Genomic DNA, 20,883 nt, shown 5'->3' with positions numbered 1-20,883 from the left:
ACTAACAGAGTGTTTAGTCAGGAAGACATAGACCTAGTAACCAGTTCAGAGAATGGGTTGGTAATCAAATTAAGCAGAGATAAGTTAATAAGCTGTACTGTATGTGCAATGGAGTAAGATACACTGGATTTATCTTGACTGACACAGCACCTGTATGGTGCTCCATGGTTCTTTCAACATGGCGGAGTGGAGATAATAGGGTTTCTAGATTCATCTCTATCAACTATGTAGCTGCTCTATTTATCACATTGTTCAGTATCTCTAACTTGATGCTACAAAATGCTGTCTTCCTCTCTCATCTTTGCCCTTTTGCTCACTCAGACCCTCCTTTGCTTAATCCAAAAACAGGATCGTGGAGCTGCTTTATTCTGCTCTTGCACTGAGAGCAGAGATGGATGGAGCGCTTTGCTGAAACAGATTATATCTATCCAGAACAAGAAGGAAATGGAAGGAGGATGGAGGGAATGGAGATAGAAAAGGACAGGGTTGAGGTATTAGAGCAGAGAAATGGTAAAGAAATGTAGGGACCTAGTGTCTAAGGAGGTTTGTGAATGGGGGAAGGAGCAAGAAGAGAATGAGTAAGGCTGATTAAGCGGGGTGCACACAAGGGAGGTGGAGAAGGAGATAGGCAGCGGATGGGGCCCAATAGGGGGTAAATCTGAGTCAGTAGTGCTCGTCGCTTCATATGCCTGCCGCCCTCCTCTCTCCCACATATCCATCATGTTAATATACCTACAGCGTGGCCCTCTGGGTAATATATCTTTGACCTGTGATTACGCTAACAGCTTATTGTTTGCACACTGAACAATCCCATTATGTCGACGATCTGTTTACATACAGCCTCGCGGTTTAGATTAGCATGAAGTGTGCGTGTGAGAGAGAGAAAAAGAGCGAGGATGTGCCTCTGTGCGTTTGTGTGCACTTTTGTCTGCGAACGTCGACATCTCTGCGTGATTACGTCCATGTATAAAACCTAGTCATGGTCATTACCAGATAAAAGCGCACACGCTGTCAGAGTATCAAGGCAGAACAATGCAGTGCTTGCATTCAAAAGCATATAAAAACAAATCCACCTGTCACACGTTGCCTGCAGCTGCACAGAAATGGAGCTTTGTTTGACTTCTAAGAAAGTGGAAAGCCTTGAGGCTCAGAGAAGATCAGCACTTGCTCAATGCCTTGTTTCCTACCACATTCAACATCTCATGTTTGAGTGACATCTTCATCCTTCCTGTATTTTAAATCTTCTTTAACTAATCACCGCTAAGTCACAAGTCCTAATTTCAAGTTTGTTTACATGTTGACTGTAAATACCCTCATGTGAGTCAGTGTGCTCTGACAGTATTTGCATTAAGACTATTTCTTCATAGAAATTGTCTGCACAGGGGCATACAAATTAGGTAATCTACGGCACCTGTATTCTGCTAAAATTACATGTTTTCCTAGTATAGGGTACATTGAGTATTTTGATCAATCTGATTACTTTCAGCGCAAAAGAAGAATCTAATGTCTCCTGAATTAACATGCTGTTTCACTATTCAAGTTGTGGAGCTATGTCTGTGAAAGAGTTAAGCTGTTGTGGACAGGCATTGAAGAACCATTCGTGATAGGGCAACATCTATTTAACCACAGGGCCGAGCATCTGGTTGAGCTGAGAGCCATGCTCATTAACACAAAGTTAACCTCATACAGGACGTGAGGTCATGGCAGCCCAGAGACGGGATGGCGTTGGAACAGTTTAAGGTTAAAGGGTTATTGAACCAAGGTGGCAGCCGGTCAGAAAATATTATTCTATAGGTGGACAAACCAGGAGAATACTTGAACATAAGCTCAGTACAATAATACAGAACCTTATTTTTTTCTTTTTGGTCAGAATAGTCTCTTTTCCTTTCCTATCCTTTCTCCCGAGCCTCACTTCGTTTCTCCGCTCTGCTCTCAGACTTCTCTGGCAGTGCGTAGACTCATTGAGATGTGCAAATCCCCTTTGACATAGGATGAATAGACAGTTGCTGGCAGGATGCCCCATGCCACTTTGTGTGCTGCCACTTAATTGGAGCGCCCCAGTTTGCCTCCCTCCTCTCTTCTCCTACCCATGCTCACTGTGGCCAGGCTCTGTTTGACATCAAAGGCGAGGTTATGTGTCCGACGGAGGTATTTCAAATCTATCAGCACTGCTGATTGGCTGAAGAAGACCTTTCCCAATAGGAATGGGGCTGGTTAAACAATTTCTGTCATGGTTACTATCCGTTTTAGCAAATCAAAATAAGGAAATGTAAAGCTGAAAAAGAGCTCGCATTAGCTTAGATAGTCAATCCAGTGACTAGGTCTACCTGCACAATCTCTTGAATAATGACTAATAATAATAATGGGTCACGGTCCATCTACAAGTCAACATGCAAAGTACAGCATCTGAGACTATACATAGTGGCTATACTGTACATATATACAGAAACATATTTGAGTGGCGCTGTGTATGATTGTACATCTGTATGCATGCGCTTGTATGCGTGAGTGTATTTGTGTCAAAGTGAACCAGTGTTTGTTTTGTTTTTCCCCCATGTGCATTCATCAGTAAAATGGACACTTTCTTCATTAGACATTGGAGACATGCGGTGGAGAAGTGGAGACATTAGAGGGGTCATGGTTTCCTAGATGCACAGCACACAATGAGAGGTAGAGGATGCACGACTGTGGAGATGAGGTGTATTTTCCCTGTTGTCCATGCAAATGTTTTCTGTCTTCACCAGTGGGGTAACCTTTGAGGTTGTCTCTTCATTGGCTTGATACATTATCTGTCAGTCCATTTGGTTATCTTCTTAGTCCATAGAAGACAGAGGTCAGAGTCCTCTTGTCTACATTGGAATCAATGAGGTGTTCTTTACCCCCATGTGTAGGCTCAGGATCGGAGCACCATTTCAAACAATGCAAAGAAAAAGTAGCCCTCTCAGGCTGACAGCAGCTTCGCTTCAGCAGATACAACCCACACATCGGGAGTGAGAGGGCAATTATTGCAATAGGAAAGAATAAGTAGCTAGGTATTGGGGAAAAACATGTAAATAACAATATAAAATGAAATACAAAATGTTTAAAATAATATTTAGTAGAGCCACGGTAGACTTGTGGCTTTGGTGAATTGCCTTTTCATTTGCAGTTTAACCGTTTGTTTCCTGATGGAACTGATTGCTGACACCAAAGGAATTGCTGCATTATAATCCTTGTAAGGTCATCAAATAATATTACCTTAAGCTAATGCGTTTATGCATTTATTTAAATACTTAGGAAAAGTGTCCAGATACCTTGGACTATGTCTTGAACTATCAGAAAACAAGTATTTTAAACATTTTTAAAAAGGTTATCTGAAATATCCACATATTGCATTTTGTGATCTACTAGGGGAGTGGTAAATATACAATATAGTCTGTTCCATGCTGTTGTCTTCATTCATCTCTATTTACATGTACTAGTGTGGATATTGGAGAGGAAGACTAGGCTGTTATGTAAAGAGAATAAGAAGAATAGGAAGTACAATTTTTACAGTCCAAATAACTCCAAAGAGTGGAGAAATTATATTGTAAATGATAATTACATGGTCTCTGAGGAGGTTAGAACAATACTGACTTCTATAAACAGTCATGATGGTTTATGAAGTTGGTGAGAGCGACTTGGTATGTTTCCTGTATTAGGAATAAGAATAGGGTTTTACTATGATCTATTTACAGAGGCATGCATCAATGATCTTCCCACCAAAGAGAAAATAGTCCTTACAATGTATATATATCTGACATTGTCAACCATCTCATGAGTATGAGTCTGTCCGTTTTTTTGTTCTTTTTCTGTGTTTCATAGAAAAAAGCTGGAGGTAAAATATTAGGGAGGGAAACAGGAGTAGTAAGAAGCTTTCAAGAATTTCACTGTAGGGATTCCAAGGGATTTTAGCGGGTGTTGTCATTTGTTCTTCAGTGAAGTCATTTTCGAATGTTGTGCTTTGTAGGTGTCAGCCGCTCTGATGTCATCACTGCTCAGTCGTTGGGTTATCTGTTAACAAAAGAAAAAGATGGAGAGAAAAGAGGAGGGGAAGGATCGGACAAGAAAAGAAAGAAAAAGTAGTCATTAAAGTGTGAGTCAGACCACAATTCTCGTACGCTGTTGTGTAGTGCTTCCATTCATGCATGCATGCACATAGACATTAAGTACACCATGAGGCAGCGAATGAAGTCGGTATTGTGAGATATATTGGACCCTTGTCTAAACTCGGTACCCCAGTCCAGGGCTTATGGTGACAGGCCATGAGTCAAAGTCACTGTATTTGGGTGGTGGGGGTGGAATGGACTCTGCTGTCAGTGGTGCCAGTGTAAAAACAAAGGCAGAGTGACCACCCTGTGAGTGTACATTGCAAGCTCACTTGACTGAGATTGAGAGTGACAGTGGTGTCAGCATGGGGGGTGACTCTTTAATCAGCTTCAATTAAGGCCAAGAAGAGACGAGCAAGTTCACTGTGTATGAGTCTACTCCCTATCTGCATCCTTCTATTATTCTGTTAGTTTCACTCACAAAAATACACAAAATAAACAATGCACAAAATTAAATCTGTCTTTGTATCTTGAAATACACAAAGTTTCAACCATCTGCAGCTTGTGCACAGTGTGAGGATGATTCATATAGCCAGAAGGAGGGCTTTGTGGGTGGGCTATTAGACACAGAGACATTAGTGGAATTCAGCTACGATCTACTGGAGATCCAATTACATGACCCTACTGTAAAGTTGGCTAGCCTGCACCCATCATAAATCACCATAAACAAAGCAAGTATTGACATTGCAGTGCATACAGTTACAACTCCACTCGGACTTGTACAATCTGCAGTTATTATCTTAGTTGCATACACTCAATTAATACAAAGATGTGCGCTTTTTTTAGCCAAAAGATTTTTATATTCACTAACACTGTTTTTGCTGATAAAAAATAGAGTCAAGACTATAACTTAATTCCTAAATCATCACAGTATCATGAACAGTTATTTCCAATATTACAGTTATTTGTTGTGTCATCACATACAATCACTTTCTCAGTGGCCCCTCTCCATGGGACATTGTCTCTGTGTGCCTTTTACTGCTACAGTACAAATCACAAGCTATATGACTCTGCTTTGTCCACCTTGTGCGCAGCAGTGAGCCATGTTCTATGAGCTAATATCCAGCAACTGAGATCACAGCCATTGCCCCGGGGCATGCTACATCCACTTTCAGAGAACAGCAACAGTCAAGACTCCAGCCCTTCAAGACTGAATGTGGTCCCAGGGTGTGTGATAACTGAGTATGTGATGGGAATGCAGGGCCATTTGGACCTCTAAAGCCAGGTGTTAGCACTTCAGCTCACTGCCTCATCAATAATTGACAGAGGCAAACCAATCAGAACAATTTGCTCCCCACAGCGAAGTGCTAGAGCCGCCTAACACCAGTGAATCATTAATGAGGCAATTAGCTGAAATGGTTAGACGGTTAGCCCTCACTGGCAGCGCTCCTGTGACGCTACTGCGACGGGTCTCCTTATACAGGAGCTGCACCTGATGGAGAGATATACTGGCCAACACAAGCTTAGGGAGAGAAGGAGTGGAATCACACAACAGCGCTTGGAGACAGAGCTGAGCCTCTTTAAGGTTGGAGTGTAACTTGTGTCAGTGATGCCAGCTCTCCATCTGTTGACCACGGATCAGAGGGCCAATAATGGGAACAAACCCAATTGGCCATTACCATGGGAGATTGACCTTTATTGGTTGTTGTTACCATTGCACAGACCAACAGAAGCCGTCTCCCGGGTGATTCAAGTGTGGGAGAGCCTTTATGGACATGGATAAAATCGACCTCAGTGACATCACTCAAACATGGGGGAAGGAACAACAACAATAACAGCAAAGATGGGGTTTGCCTTTGAAGAGCAGAGATCCTGGATTGTTGTTTGAGGGGAAAATCAAAGCCCCAAGGGAGCTGCTCACAAAGCCTCATCGATTGGCCATATTGGAACCATTTCATAGTTTATCGATGCTCCTCTGCCTGCTCTCTCAGCCCTGGGTCCAGCACATGCTCAATTAAACCAGCAGCCTTGATGTCAAGAACAAACCATACAAACCCTACACGCTGCATGGAATATTCCCAAACACACACTTCTATCTAAAGTAAATATTTTACACACTACCCACTTTTGTTTAGGCCAGATGAGATTAAAGTTAATTTACGGCTTTTCCTTCAGAAAAAAAAGACAGTGTTTCCTTTTGGATTTTTCTGCTTCCCAATCACTCTAATGCATTCTCAGTATCAATATATATTTGTGATGTGAGGATGGGGAATGAGAGTTATAAACAGGAGCAATGGAAGGGGAGAAAGCAAGGCTGAAATAGAGGAAGGGGAGGAATGCATACTAAACTCTTACTGAAGTATAACCTTATAGCAGATATAAAGCATTTATTCTAAGCTATAACAGTGTAAGCATACTAAACACAGTTTTCATTTGTGTAAATTTAAGTTTGCGATTGAGGCAAAGGGTGATAATGACAACTCCAAGCAAAGTGAAGAAAATGACAAGTGCAATATCCTCATGTGGTCTGTTGGTGGAACATAACCCTGTAAAATCATTGGCCTTCATGCAATTATGGCCTACAATGAAGAGATCACGAAGAACTCTTCTGGCTTTCTAGAGTGCATGGTTACATATATTTGCTTTAGAGGGTTCACGGTGAATCTTTTTTTTTCTAGTGACATATAAACCTAGCCAGACAAATCTGCCCGCTCCTGTTTCATATGCTCTGGCAGATAGACCTTGGCCAAGCCAATTCCAACTGTTGATTTCATATGGGGCGGGTCTCAGACATTGACTGACAACTTGCTGAGTCTTTGCAGCTTTTGCAAAATATGTAACATCATGATTTTTGGCTTTTGCACCCTTGTGTCAGGGATATAAACCTAGCTCATTAAAGAGTAGTGCCATTTAGGAATTTTAAAAGAAAAAAAAATGGCTGCAGCTGATGTGAAACTTTTTGTTATAATTTCTGTCTGTACTATTTTTAAATTCTGATGGCAGAAACGGCAACACTGTTGCCTTGGCACAGCACACGTCCCGGCCCTGGCTGGTGGAGAGAGGTGGGCTTCAGTAGTGGAATTTTTTTTTTTAAAACGGTCTAATGGAAATATTCAGTTGGACAAAACAAACAAAAACTCAGAGGTCTACGGAAACACTTCAAAAAAAAAAGTGACACATAGCGATGATGTCAGTCATTGCGTGTGTCGTATTACAACATGATGATGTATATACAAGAATGAATCTTTGCCTGGATCTTTTGAAACAGTGTGAGTGCAGACCGGGCCTGACCAGCGGGGGAGGAGAAAGGGGGGACAAGCACGGCACGGATCAACTGGGTCTAGTGTGAGTACGCCCTTAGTTACATTCCACCACTGGTTCACATATTGTTGCTACACCATCCGGGTCTATCCAATTGTTTGTGGAGGCATTTTGGTCTATGGCCCTTGATAACACTCCTTGGAAATCGAAAATGAACTGAGGGGTTCGAGACTAACTTACATTTGCGATTTGGTCTTGCAATGTCAGGCTAATGTTAACCCCCATGTGTGCTGAACAGGAAACAAATACAAACAATCTCTCTCCAGTCACCTGTTGTAGATAATAACCATATTCAACAGTAAGTGCATGATCCTTTATTAACACACAGCTGTCAAATTACTTATGATGACATATTTTAATACCAGTGGGAGATAAAGCAATTTGCAGAATAAAAGAAAATAGCTCCAGTGATCTGCTCCATTATTTGCCCCCATTTTAACTCTCTTGGGCTCGATTTTCTAAGAAGTCTGATAAATTCCCTCCGGGGTATTGGTAAGTTACGCTTTACAAAGCAATCAGTTTGGGAAATAATTAAGTATGGTGATAACAAGCACTTCACAAGAGCTATAGAAATAAATTTAGATGTGCTTTATCCCTCTCAAAAAACATTGTGCCAATTAAGAGTTCAAGTGTTCACCTCAACCTGATATCGCAGCTTATGAAAGGCAGTCATAACGTTTTCACATAACCTGTTGGTCCCAACCTTCTGGAGAATAAATTAGGCTGTTCAAGACTTCTATTCTTAGGGCGTACTCACACTGTCCGTCCGTACCTTGCCCCGTACTTTAGGGTACTTGTCCCCCCCTCCCTCTCCCCCCGCGGCCCAGGCCCGTTTGTACTCACACTACCTGGGCCATAACACGTCACACGCATTGATTGACGTCATCGCGATGCGTCAGTGCAGAAAACATGGTAACGTTTTTGGCTTTGTGATTTTTCTGACCAAATCTGCAGTAAAAACTCCACCTCCGCATCACACCAACGTGAACCTTTCGCTGCCATTGTTTTAAATGTCAGTGCATGGTCCGTCCTTCTTTTTTCTATGCACACGCTCATGCATGTACATGTGCAAACATGCTTTACAACAGCCCAGCTCTCCCAAATGGCTGTGGCCGGCAAGCGTACAGCGCCTAGGCACGGTACGGTTGTACTCACACTGGTCAAACAAACTAGACTTTAGCTGTGAAACGTGCTTGGGCACGGTACGGATGGACAGTGTGAGTGCGCCCTTAAAGCACCAGAGAGAGAAAGTTGTAGATTCATAACCACTGGTATTTGAGCTTGTAAATAAAAAAAACATTTTTAAAACATAATTTCAATAAAACCTGATCAACCTCCTTTTGGGCTTTTTCAATCTAATCTTGGATTTAAACAGACTTAAAAGATGCATGCATGAAGCCCCTTTTTTTCAAGAAAACCTTTTGTTGTTGATGCAAATTAAAGATTACAAGTAATTGATTAGTGGCTGGGTCGTCCTGTGTTGCTAATATTGACATTTGTGCAGATATTGTAGACAGCTAGTCTCTGTTTAATGATTGCTTTTCACTTTTATAGCCCTCTCAGGATGCCATCCTCAATAAATATTTTCAAACAGGAAATTTGCAGTGTGACTTGAGAGAGTCATAACCCTGTAACCACATATGTGTTTTGAGATTAACATGTAATTAAAATTGTAAATCAATATTTATTAAGCAGTAGTACAAAGCAAATGAGAATGTAATCAGGTCATATAATGAGTCACCGGATTGAGGGCCCTTTAAAGTAGCATTTAAGGATATATACGTACACTGAACTTAGATATCTAGAAAACAACCTATAAAAAAAACTGAAAATCAATCAGAGATACTGTAAATCACTTTGGGCACAAACACACACATACTGTTCACACATAAGCATGTTCACAAATACAGGTACAGAAACCTCACCTCACCCTGAAGACCCCCTTCCTTTCTAAACCGCACTTTTTAATGTGGAGTCTACACTTCTTCGTTTACTCACCACAACTTTCCCACAGTTATCAATTTAAGACGTTCATGCTTACAGTCGCCATGACAGCAGAGAGAAAACAACTGAATGCACCCCCGTCTCTCACAATACTGAGCACAAAGAGAGTGAACCAGGCCCCACTGTCTAAACTTTTCCAGCCATCTACTGGAGTATGGAAAAGAGATGTTAAAAGCTTAATGGACCGCTCCTCCTATTGTTTAAAATGTGCTCTACATATAAATGGCTAAAGAAAATATTGGCTGGCCTCAATTATGCATTGAAAATAAAGTTATGAGCTAGTGACTGAATTATTGATGCTGGCACCGGGAACAAGAGCATGTTGGCAATGTGTCACTGCTTTTTTTTTTTTTTTTTTTTGCTGATGCTTCATCTTGTATTGATAATTTTTCATCTGAAAAGCCCATGAATGATCTGTGAAAGATGGAAAAACATACCATGAGTATTGGAAATCTAATGCAATATTACTGGAAGAGGAAAACAGATAACGTAACATCGACACAACGGAAAAATTAAAAAAAGAAATATGTAGCACTGAGACTACAGCCTGTTGTTTCAGCAATACACTGTAAGATCATGAAATATATTCTCCATTAACAAAATTGAGACAATACATTTTCTATCAACCTCATTCCATGCCTCATAAAGGTGTTACATTAATGCCAATATGTCTGAATAGTATGTCAGTATAGCCCCACTGTGTGTGTATAAAGTGGAGCGTGAAAGCACTAAGGCTCTTTGTCTTGGGACTGTCCCGTGTGGCTGATGCACTTCCTGAGATGCAAATGCTTGTGGTTCATCTGCCGATAGCCTCTCTCTTTCCTATTTGTCTGCCTGACTCTCAGGCACGCATGCACGCACGCACGCACGCACACATATGGAGGTCCATACGTTTCAGAATACTTATGCAGCTGCAGACTGAGCGCCACAGACGTGTGCTTTGACGCCTGTGCAGCAAAGCAGAGGGTGAAATGTCATGTAGTTTCCCCATTGACTTATAACGGTCACGCTTGTAGGCGCACGTTCACGTGTGATGACAGCTGCACGCCGGTAATCACACTACGTGGAGTGACTATGCGTAACAGTTCTTTTTTTTTTTCAGCTTTTTTTTGCGAACACACGCATAAACACTTGCATGAAGATAATAAATAAAGAATTTTTATACGTGCGTGTGTGCATTGTTACATGTACACAGACTTCTTTACGCGCAAGAAGAAGTTGCGTACTACACTTGCATGTGAACGTCTCTCTGTCACTGTTAGATGTTTTCTTTTAGGCGATTACATGCATTACATGTGTGTTCGCATGTTCTGCTTGTTCCCAACCATAAGTTGATCTCGACTGCGCGCACCATCACAGTTACATGAGCGCGTAACGTAGATACTCTTTGTTCACCGAGAAAATAATACACCAAACAGACATTGAATTATTGTGTTGTTCATATATTTCAACGCTTGTAAATGACTAATGTAAGCACAACTGTCCTTAAATTAATAAATAAAGAAAGACAGATAGCTGTCTTCTGTGGAGATTTTAATTCTGCTTCCTATCTTGTGCTGTCTTTTGCTTGCCCCACCCTTATGGTCATTACCCCTTTGTTTTTGTTTTTTGTTTTCTTTTTAGTGTAAGAGTCTTTGACTCTAGTCTTTGAGTCTTTTATTTTGCAGTTTGATCTAATATATACACAAAAAATACATGGAAACAGTTGGATTTGATATTGTAGTGTGAGAAGAGAAAATAAAACCATAGTGTAGTCTATTAAATCATACAGCATTCAGTGTAGCGATGTGACAGGAGCAGGAGAATATTGATCAAAATCATTCAAAATTTAGCTTTTATTTCCAGATTTCTATTTTCATAAATAATAAACAAGTCAGACACCTTTTTAAACAGAAAATCAATAGCCTCATTTGAACGGATGCTTTATTTATTTATTAATTTAAGGACAGTTGTTCTTACATTACTCCTTTACAAGTGTTCAAATATATTAATGTTTCCAGGGAAATATGTTTCCCCTGGTCAATTGTAGTTTGATGATTTTTCAATCATCTTTCAAGGTCAAATATAAAACAATGGATGAAGTCTGTTTGGTGTATTATTTTCTTAGTGGCACCATCTACTGGATGAAAATGGAACACAGAGAAACGACCTTACGTGCTCATGTACCCGTAATGGTGCGCGCAGTCGAGATTTACTTCTGGTTGCGAACAATCAAAACATGCGAACACACGTGCATTTGACCGCCTAAAAGAAAACATCCAACAGTGACAGACAGACATGCACACGCTCTAAGTGTAGTACGTAGCTTCTTCTTATGTACGATTTTTATAATATTTGAACATTTTTGCACACAAAACAAAAAAATGACCTCCTACTTTGACCATTTTAAAGTAGCTATGACCAACACTAAAAAAAAATGGAAAGAAAGCAGGAAAAACAAAGTGAAATAAAAATAGTTATGTCTGAACTCCCTTTTTTTTGCAAAGTGAACAAAACACTTGTTTTCCAGTCAGGTTAGTTGAGCAGATGACTTAATGTGTGGACAATTCCAAATGACTTTCCGCTGAATAAAAGAGTGTCAGTGGTGAAGTGTAGCTGATGCCAAATACACAGGCCATATTAGTCCATAGGGATGAAGACATTTCTTTTTCCATTTCAGATTACAATTTTCATGAACATAAAGTCTTTTACTGACAAACATTTCACACAGTGGTTGTTTTCCCCTTTTTCTCACGGCTGTTTTTGTTTTCTCGAGGACACATGTAGACATTCACATACTGTTGTGCTATTAATGTCCTCAGTAACTCAGAGAGGTGAAAAGTGTCCTTATTATTATTTCGGAGTCAGATTGCACAGTTACACCGCAGGGAGTAGGGCACTGTAGCTAGCTTGTCTGTCTCTCTGTTAGTCATCATTCTTTAAGGTCTCCGTCCCTCTTTTCACCTTAAAGTGAAGCACCTTGTCGCAGAAAATGTAATCAAACACACTCATACTTCAAATTTATCAGTAGAAATAATTATTACTTATCATGATGGACTTAAGCGCACCACCTATGTGACTGATGTGGAAATACCCTATTCATTTTAGCAGTAAGTTAAGGTGCCTGCAGCCCTTATCACTGTAAATATTTTGAGAGTTTTTCAGGAGAGAGCTTTCTCCAGTTCACCGGGGTGAATTTACAATTACCAAATCAAATCCTGTTTTTATAGACTAAGCCACAATGAGAGCAGCACCACGCTCATTTTGGGTTTCACAATCTGCAGCCGTTTAGCAGTCTCTGCACAACCAAACACTGTGAAGTGAACGTCTTTCAGCAATTCTTGTAGAGCTTTTTTTTCTTTTTTGTGTGTTTTAACTTGAGTGCAAACTGTGCTCCTTCTCCACTGACATTTTTTTTAATGTAGTACCAGCAAAGCATGTTTGATTAAATTTCACACATACTTCAAACAAATTATGCAAAAAAATTGAAAAATTACTTTTTATCTCCTTCCAGTATGATTATTGAGATGAATATGCTATTAAAACACTTAGTTTGTATCTAAAGGACATACAATTAAATATCTTTGTAAAGTTTATTACATCTCTGTTTTTTCATTATTTTCTAGTTTAATTTTTTAAACTTTGTTTCAATAGAAAATGATATGCTATCTTTTATAATAGATGAAAATAGTTTGAAATTATATAAAGTGTTTCATATATAATATTAGAAATTCTAAATGTATTATAAAATAGGCCTTCTATCTATAAAAGAAAAGAGATATAGACTGCTGTCTATACACCTCGGCAGCTGACATTTTCAGCAGGCATTAAAAAAAAGCTGAATGAATCATTTGTCAACGTTTCAACGCAGAAAGGTTGAGAGAGGGAGATCAACAGAAGGGAAACTGAACTAAAAAGTGAGTGCCTGTGATGTTTCTCATGAAACAGTATGACTGGTCTCAGCCCGCGGCCGAGTTTAGGCCACTCGCAATCAAACATCCAGAATATCTCCTTGCATGATTCACTGAGAAGCACTCACGGCGGATGCGGTGCTACAGAGTAGAGGACGTTGTAGTGGATGTTTCAGTCAAACGACCACAGGTCACATCTGAGTTTCTCATGCCCATACCTCTCCAGCCTACTCATGTGTGCCTTTGGATGTGCAACGCAGCATGTGGATATATTATCTGCTCTGTGTCAGTTTCCTACCGTCCATGACTCAACTCAACTGTCATGCTTTTGGTTTTTCATCTCTGTAACAGTGACTGCCGAGAGGCTCTTACTTTTACTTCCGATAAATTACTGTTTTTATGTTTAGCTGGCAGTCAGAAGCCACTATTAACCTCTCCACACCTCTGCAACAGTGTGTTTTTCACCTCATTTGTGAGGTGTGAGATATGTGCTGGTAGAGAGCCGCCCACTCTCTTCCCTTCCAGGGTACCTTAATGTAAACCGCTGAGGAGATCAATATCCATCAGACTGCTAAAATAAATACATTTATCACGCCCTGATACTAGCTACGCCACACCACTACAGCATGTTACATCTGGTTGGAGGCAGAGATACTCAGGCCACTAGCTAAAGGAGCTGCCGTCAAAATAAAATCTACTCTTTCTGTAAAAAAAAAGAATAAATAAATAAGGTCATATAACACAAGGATTGTGATTTTCAACGGTGTTACAAAGAAGAGGACCGAATAAGGCTCAAAAAGAACAATACTTAACTGCATGCTTTGTCTTTTGCAAGCTCTCTGTGTTTTAAAATCTCATCTGAGGAAAATGTTCCTTCTGTCCTCCCTCTGCTGCAGATAAAGAACAGGCGTTTGAGTAATTATGGTGCATTATCGCCAAGGAACGTTTCATTGCTACATTTTAAGCTGTGTAGTGAGCGGTGACAAACGAACGACCATTTTAATTTCTATCAGGAGGAAAAACACATGGCTGGAGCCAATGAAGTCAGCTCTCTCATTCTGCCACTGACTGAGACCATCTGGACCAAATAAAGTTTTTCCCTTTGAATCCACAGCTGTTGGAAATTACATGGGAACAGTCCTCTGTATATCAGAGTTTTTTTTCACTTATTTTAAAACCAACCATGTTTGTTTTATGGTTTTAGTTTAGTGCCATATTTGATCAGTGCTCATAGAACAGAACTAAATAAAACACAACTTTCTAAATGCACCTGTTTTTGTCTCTCTCTGCGTGACTTTTACTCTGTATCTTTCTCCCTCAAACCCTGTCCTCTCTGCGGTGGTGATCAAAGGGTTGACCATGTCAGTCAATCTGTCAGTGGCTGACAGTTTTACAACACATGCACTACATTGATGGGTACCATCACTCACGTAACGATTGCCCTCCACAAGGCAGAGTGGAAGGGTTGGAGAGGATGGAAGAAACGGATGTAAAGACAGATGAGTAAAAATAGCAATGTGTGCCTACACGAGACTTACAGTGAGGTGTGTGTGTGTTTGTGTGTGTGGGCGGGGGGGGGGGGGGGGGGGGGGTTACCTCAGTTTCATCTATGAAACTGTCTTGTCATTTTTTTTTTCAAGAGGTTCTGAAATCGGAGGTAGATTTCCCCTCTGTGCTGAAGAAATGGAATCACTGTGGTTTTATTTTTCCGCTGGCCAGAAAAGAATATGTTCCATTCTGCTGGCAGATATGATTTTTAGCACTTCATTTTTTCCTGGGTTAATATTACAAGGCCACCTCATTTAAATTATTTAGACAATGTTTTTTGTTTTTCTTCTGAAACCATCACATTTGTCTTTAAAGCAGAATTACCTACCTTAAAAACTCTTCTTGGTTCACTGTGTTAAAAAATAAAGAACAGAAGTGCAATGGACAATAAACGCATGTACAAACATGAACTGAGAAGCTCGAAACTGTTGTTGTGTGCAGCTCTTTCAGTTGAATGTGATACTAAGATGGCACATGCAATCATTCTGTCCGCATATACACATCGTAAGAGTTAATTCCAGTGACATTTTGTTTCCACCTGCTAGTTCACATCAGACAGTGATGGGAAACTGTCGGACCTGAAAGCACATGCCCTAGACGGCTGGGTCAGCAGGAAGCCACAAGAATGCACAGCCTGGAGTTTTACTTACATTTGAGTCAATTTAAGGACATTAATGACCTCATGGTTTTAGGAAAAAGTAGTTTGAATTGCTATAAGCATGATTTTTTAAATATATTTTAATACTTTAAGTATTATCTACATTTAGAGGGAGATAGAGAGAGAGACTGTTTTTCTCTTGCTAAAATGCAACTATTTGCCAACTTGTTTTTATTGCAAAACAGAAAAAAATATTTTATGAAGTTTATGCTCACTTAATGACTTTTGTGAAACAGTTCAGCAGTTGACTCCACTGTTTTCTTTCTTGCACAGGGACACACGATCGGTTTACTTATCTATCTCACAGGCTACAAATAAGTGCTGCATAGCTTACTCCTTTGGGGAAATATAAGGGAACGGAGAGCTATTTACGAAGCAAAGAACATACATCCAGTTCTCTGGCTTAAACATTTTTTGAAATATGTAGAACATTTTGATCTGTGAATGTTTTAATTAAATCAGTCAAATTTGGAAACACAGCTACTTATAGACTAAATGGGTTGAGATCTGCTTTCAGCATTAGTTTGACACTTGACAGTCGTGGAGATTAATTAAAGGAAGCCATGCTACAAATTGAAATTACAGCAGCAGCGGAAGTCTCTTCGAAGACCCAGGGGAGGAAAGTCCTAAGCGTTCCTCAGAAAGCAGGAGGCAAAAGCTGCCCAGAGGAGAGAGGCAAACGAGCCAATCTGTTTGTCTGTTTACGGGGAACGGCAGCAGAAGCATCCTGCCACCCCGCGTCGTCATATGGGAGCCGGGCTCCCACAAACACATGCTTAATGACTCGATTTATTTACCCCGTCACTATATCTTCATCTTTGCCTCTCTGTTTTCTCTAATGGTCTTTCCCATATGCACTTCCAGTTTTCCGTCCCCATCGGTATCCAAGTTATGGGCATGATGTTGATACCTAGCTTCTGTGGAGTGCGGAGGAGGAACTTTAGTCTTTGAAAAAATTTGCCGTGTCCCATGACAAACTTAGGGCAAGGGTCTCTGGTGGTTCCCAGTTGTGCAGTCACAGTGGGGTTGTATTTAGAGTGGTCGTGTGATGCATGTCAGTGACATCTGGGCCAACGTTGCCAGAGCATCGATCAGACTGTAGCTCTGGAAGGTCTCTCAAAAGCTTTATTCTTAAATCTATGCTGACAGGCGATGACATGATGGAGACGGGGCTGCTGAATTGATTGCGTCCTCTCTCTCCTGCTCACACTCCCACATCCCTTGGATTCTCTCTTCTCCCTCGCCTCTTTGTCCCATCACTCTCTTCCCTTCTATCTACCCCTCCATCCCCGCCTCCTTCTCTAGTCATCGCCTGGATGTGTCGAGCATAAGATGTCAGATTATTTCCCAGCAGACACTGCGCTCTGTGACAGAGGACTGGAGTTGTATATCACTAGATGACACTTCCTCTGCCTCCACCCCCGCTCTCCGCAGACAACATCAAATATCAACCGGCCTTTTTGATCACTTAAAAGGCTTGTATTAGAAGTGGAGCCGGTGCTTAAACAAAAGCAAACAAAGTGTTTCATCTGTCATGTTTGTCAGTGGGCCATATGTGCAACATAACAGCTTTTCTATCTGCGAGGTGGTAAATGACACAAAGTCACACGTTATGGGACACCAGAAACAACTCAGACTCTCTGATTTGACAAAGAGGCAAGGCCATTCTTCAGTAACTTAATGTGTATGTGTTTATCTCCATGTCATTTAAACATATACAGCATGTGTTATATGAAAAACTCAATTTCAACTTCAAGTTACTGTATTGAAGATCTCTGTGCAGTTCTCTTTGGTGGCAACTATAGTGATAAGACGTAATTGCAGGTATTTTAGATCTCACTTTCATTTGTTCCCAAAGTGGTATCAACTCTCGTCAATGCTCAATCTTTAAATGTTTGTTCAGCCATAGTAACTATTTACTTGAGTCGCAACGCTATGGGAAAAAAAGGTACACTGCTTCACACACAAGTGAGTCAAAGAGCAAGTCTGTTGTGTTAGCTCTGCCTACCCGCTCAGGCGGACCGGTCATTGTTTGGTGATGGAATGTGTGTAACTAACTGCGCACAGACCCCCACATTCATAATACAACAAATGCAAGGGCATTTATTTAAATAAAAATCATCATCTTCATCATCATCATCATCATCATCATCATCATCGAGATTATTACTTTAACTTGTAATGATAAACATGTAAATGACTTTTAGCATTCAGATGTTTATCTCACTAAAACTGGGCTTCAATCCATTCCTTGTAATTGTAATGAATGCAATGAGGGCTTTGGCACAGGTGGGGTCAGCCCAGTATCCAGGCCAACCGCTCAGCATATTGTTTCTATGGCATCTGTCCCCCCAGATTAATAACTCTGAGGTCTGTGCTGGCAAAGCATGCATGGATACCAGAAATTACAATACTAATTCAGGACTAGGGATTTATACACAGCCTCTCCCAGGATTTATGAGTGAGTAGGAGATCAAGAAGAGAGAGCAAGAGAGAGAGACAGAGGAAGAGAGACTAATAATGCTAGCAAGTGATTAGCTCAATGGGAGAAATTGTGTGTTTTTAGTCCTGCGATTATTATGGTGTTTCTCATCACATAATGAGTTTGAACAATGCAGTTAATGGTATTATTGGCGGGCCACCAGAAACGGGGTGTGTATAAGCTTGATAGCACTTTTTCATCAATAAATCACTCCAGTGCACATGGCAATATTTAAATCTATGTTATTAAAATTGTTGGAACAACACTATCAGATTTATGTTGTGTTATTTTATTATGGATTGATTATCATCATCACAAGCATATCTGATTTGCGTGGAGGCAGCTGGAGCGTGGTTGCTTTAATCCATTTTGATTGCTCTGCAGAGGAATGCCACTGCTTTGCTTGAATGGACACCCATGTACCTCTGATGATTGGCTTAGAGAGGAAATAAACCAGAGTGTTTTTTCCTTCTTTCTTTGTCTTCCCGATTTTTGTTAGTATTTATTTCTACCAGTATTTGTATATTTTAATATCTCCATCCTTTTAGTCTGTCATCATCTCAAAAGAAAATAAATTACAATGAATAAAATCTGATACTGGAAACGGTAAATCTTCTATCATTACCTGATTTTATTATACTGTGGGTCATTTATCCGTGTAAGACTTGAGACATGGGGAGTCTTTATAATCATTATCAGTTTGATGAAAGCATTATGAATCATTTGAAAAAAAAAAAAATCCAAAAGCCAATTCCATTCAGTGGAGGAAGACAAATGAAAAAGAGTCGGATAAAAGGCACACTGGATTGTCCAAGTATTTTCAGTTGCATTAAAACAGAGTGTTAAACCAGAGAAACACAACAATGAAACAGAAGGAGAACAAGTGTGACTACCATTTAGTCACACACTCTGCTCTGTGTCCACAAAGTAGCTTGATGCTGATCTAATTATAATCAGTTTGTTTATTCTGTTTCGTGATGAACGTATACATTTAGGTAGTCTGGTCAATGAGGAAAGAGATCAGTCTCCGCATGGAGAGGCATTCGAGTACGTCCGCTCACCGGTAAGGCAGCAGAATTACCGGCTCTCAGAACAGTGACAGCCCTGAAATTACAATTGAGTTTCACTCTTTCACGCTCTTACACCTACCTCCTTCTCCATTTCTTGTTCTATCCTTCCTCTCTGGCACTCGTTCTCTTTCTCATTTTCTCTCTCTCTCTCTCCCTCTCTCTCTCTCTCTCTCTCTCTCTCTCTCTCTCTCTCTCTCTCTCTCTGACGGCTCAATAACAGGTGCCTTGCTAAGAGAGCTGTTACAGCCGTCCCTGAGTGGTTGTGTCAGCAGCAATGTTAGGGTTGAGCTTTCCAACCTGCTCACCATGCAGGAAAAAGGAAAGAGAGAAGGAAGGAAAAAAACCCTCTCTGCTCCCCAAATGCTGCCCGCTGGGAGCCATCGTGCGCTAAATTTTGCCGGGTGGTTCTCTACTGTTTTCTGTCCCGTGGCCCCCGGACTCCGATTTACAGACAGAGCCATATTGGGCCTTTCTGCATGGTGGGGCCCAAGCAGCTGTGTTCAGCAGAAAAAAAATGACAACAACAAAATAAAGAAATAAATAAACAAATCACCAAACACATAAGAAAAGCTTTTGGGACTTTTTGTGTCCCATCTGCAGAAAATGAACCGTATAGTCGGACCTTGATTGCAGTTAGACACATTTGGCCTGACTATTCAAAAAAGCTGGTGTGGAAAAATCCACTTAAGGATTGGAAATCCCTCCATCAGCATCAAAATAAATAGTTAAAAGTTTGTGTGCCGTCTTTGACTTGAAGAGCCAATTTACTGCTGATACCTGCCTTTAACACAAACAAGGTGATCTGTTGTCATGATTGCTCATCTTTAACTCGTCTTCAAGCACACTTCTTAAAATTAGAGAGGTTCTTGGCAAAATCTATGCAAATGAGGCAGCTTTGTGAAAAGACACATCACTGTGCATGAAGCCTGGAGCGGGCAATAATCACAGACGGATTGTGTGCAAACAAGAGCAGCTAAGCACCTCAAACCTCTGCAAGCAACAGAAACACGCAGAGAGAAACACTCCACGGGGGTGAAAGAGATAAGTCAAATAGTCAGGTGATTGCTCCATTTTTTTTTCTGCTGATGAGCAAAAAATACCATTATGTCTACATTTTTAAAACTTTCTGATTCTGTGTCCTGAATTGTAACATAATTTAAAGACAAAAGTTAGATGCAATGCTCCAAACACTATGACTATGAACAAAATTAAATGACCAATATGAGGCTTTTGATATTACATGACACAAGCACACTAGCGTATGGACTCAGCATCTCAGCATGATTCATAAACCTATCTTCCCCCTTTCTTTTTGAGTGGAGGAGGGGTAGAGATATGTTAGCATATAGGTAATCTAAATTTAGCTTCCATACCACCATGGAGCGTTTCATTTTACGCACACAAAAAAAATGATAAATTTCAAAGGTGACCTGATGGGTTTCATTACAGCTGATTGATCGGCTTATGTGAGAGTGTCACAGAATGGACAGAGCAGACATAGTACACCTTCAGCATCCTACATAGGACATAAAGGCCATCTCTCCATGGCACCTATATACAGTAGGTTAGTGACGTATCTGAATATGTCTGCAGGTTTCTGAAATACTATAAGCAATAGATACAGTTAGAATTAATTAAAAATAATTTTAATAACTTTGCTAAAATTTGAGCAATAGTTGAATCAGAATCAGAATCAGAAAAAAAGTAATTGTCAATCACAATGCAATGACAGTAAAATCAAATTACACACACGGAGTAAAAACTTTCATACCAAAGCTATTAAAATAACATACAACGACTCAGCTGCGAATATGCTTTACTTTCATGTTAACAATTAGCATTC

At 40.3% G+C, this 20,883-nt stretch overlaps 1 protein-coding gene across 1 annotated transcript in view; it reads right to left on the bottom strand.

Moving 5' to 3' along the window:
- Positions 1–3,470: 3,470 nt before the first annotated feature.
- The window catches only part of mafa (MAF bZIP transcription factor a), an 84,965-nt gene continuing 67,552 nt past the window's right edge, over positions 3,471–20,883 (bottom strand). Inside the window, exon 3 of the mRNA XM_083916922.1 lies at positions 3,471–4,032. The gene's annotated coding sequence lies outside the window, so the exon portion shown is untranslated. The remainder of the gene's footprint in view (positions 4,033–20,883) is intronic.

The sequence above is a fragment of the Echiichthys vipera genome (assembly GCF_963691815.1).
Source record: "Echiichthys vipera genome assembly, chromosome: 1".
Lineage (NCBI taxonomy): Eukaryota > Metazoa > Chordata > Actinopteri > Perciformes > Trachinidae > Echiichthys > Echiichthys vipera.
The sequence above is the reverse complement of the archived record's forward strand: the minus strand, read 5'-3'. Positions and strand labels throughout refer to the sequence as shown.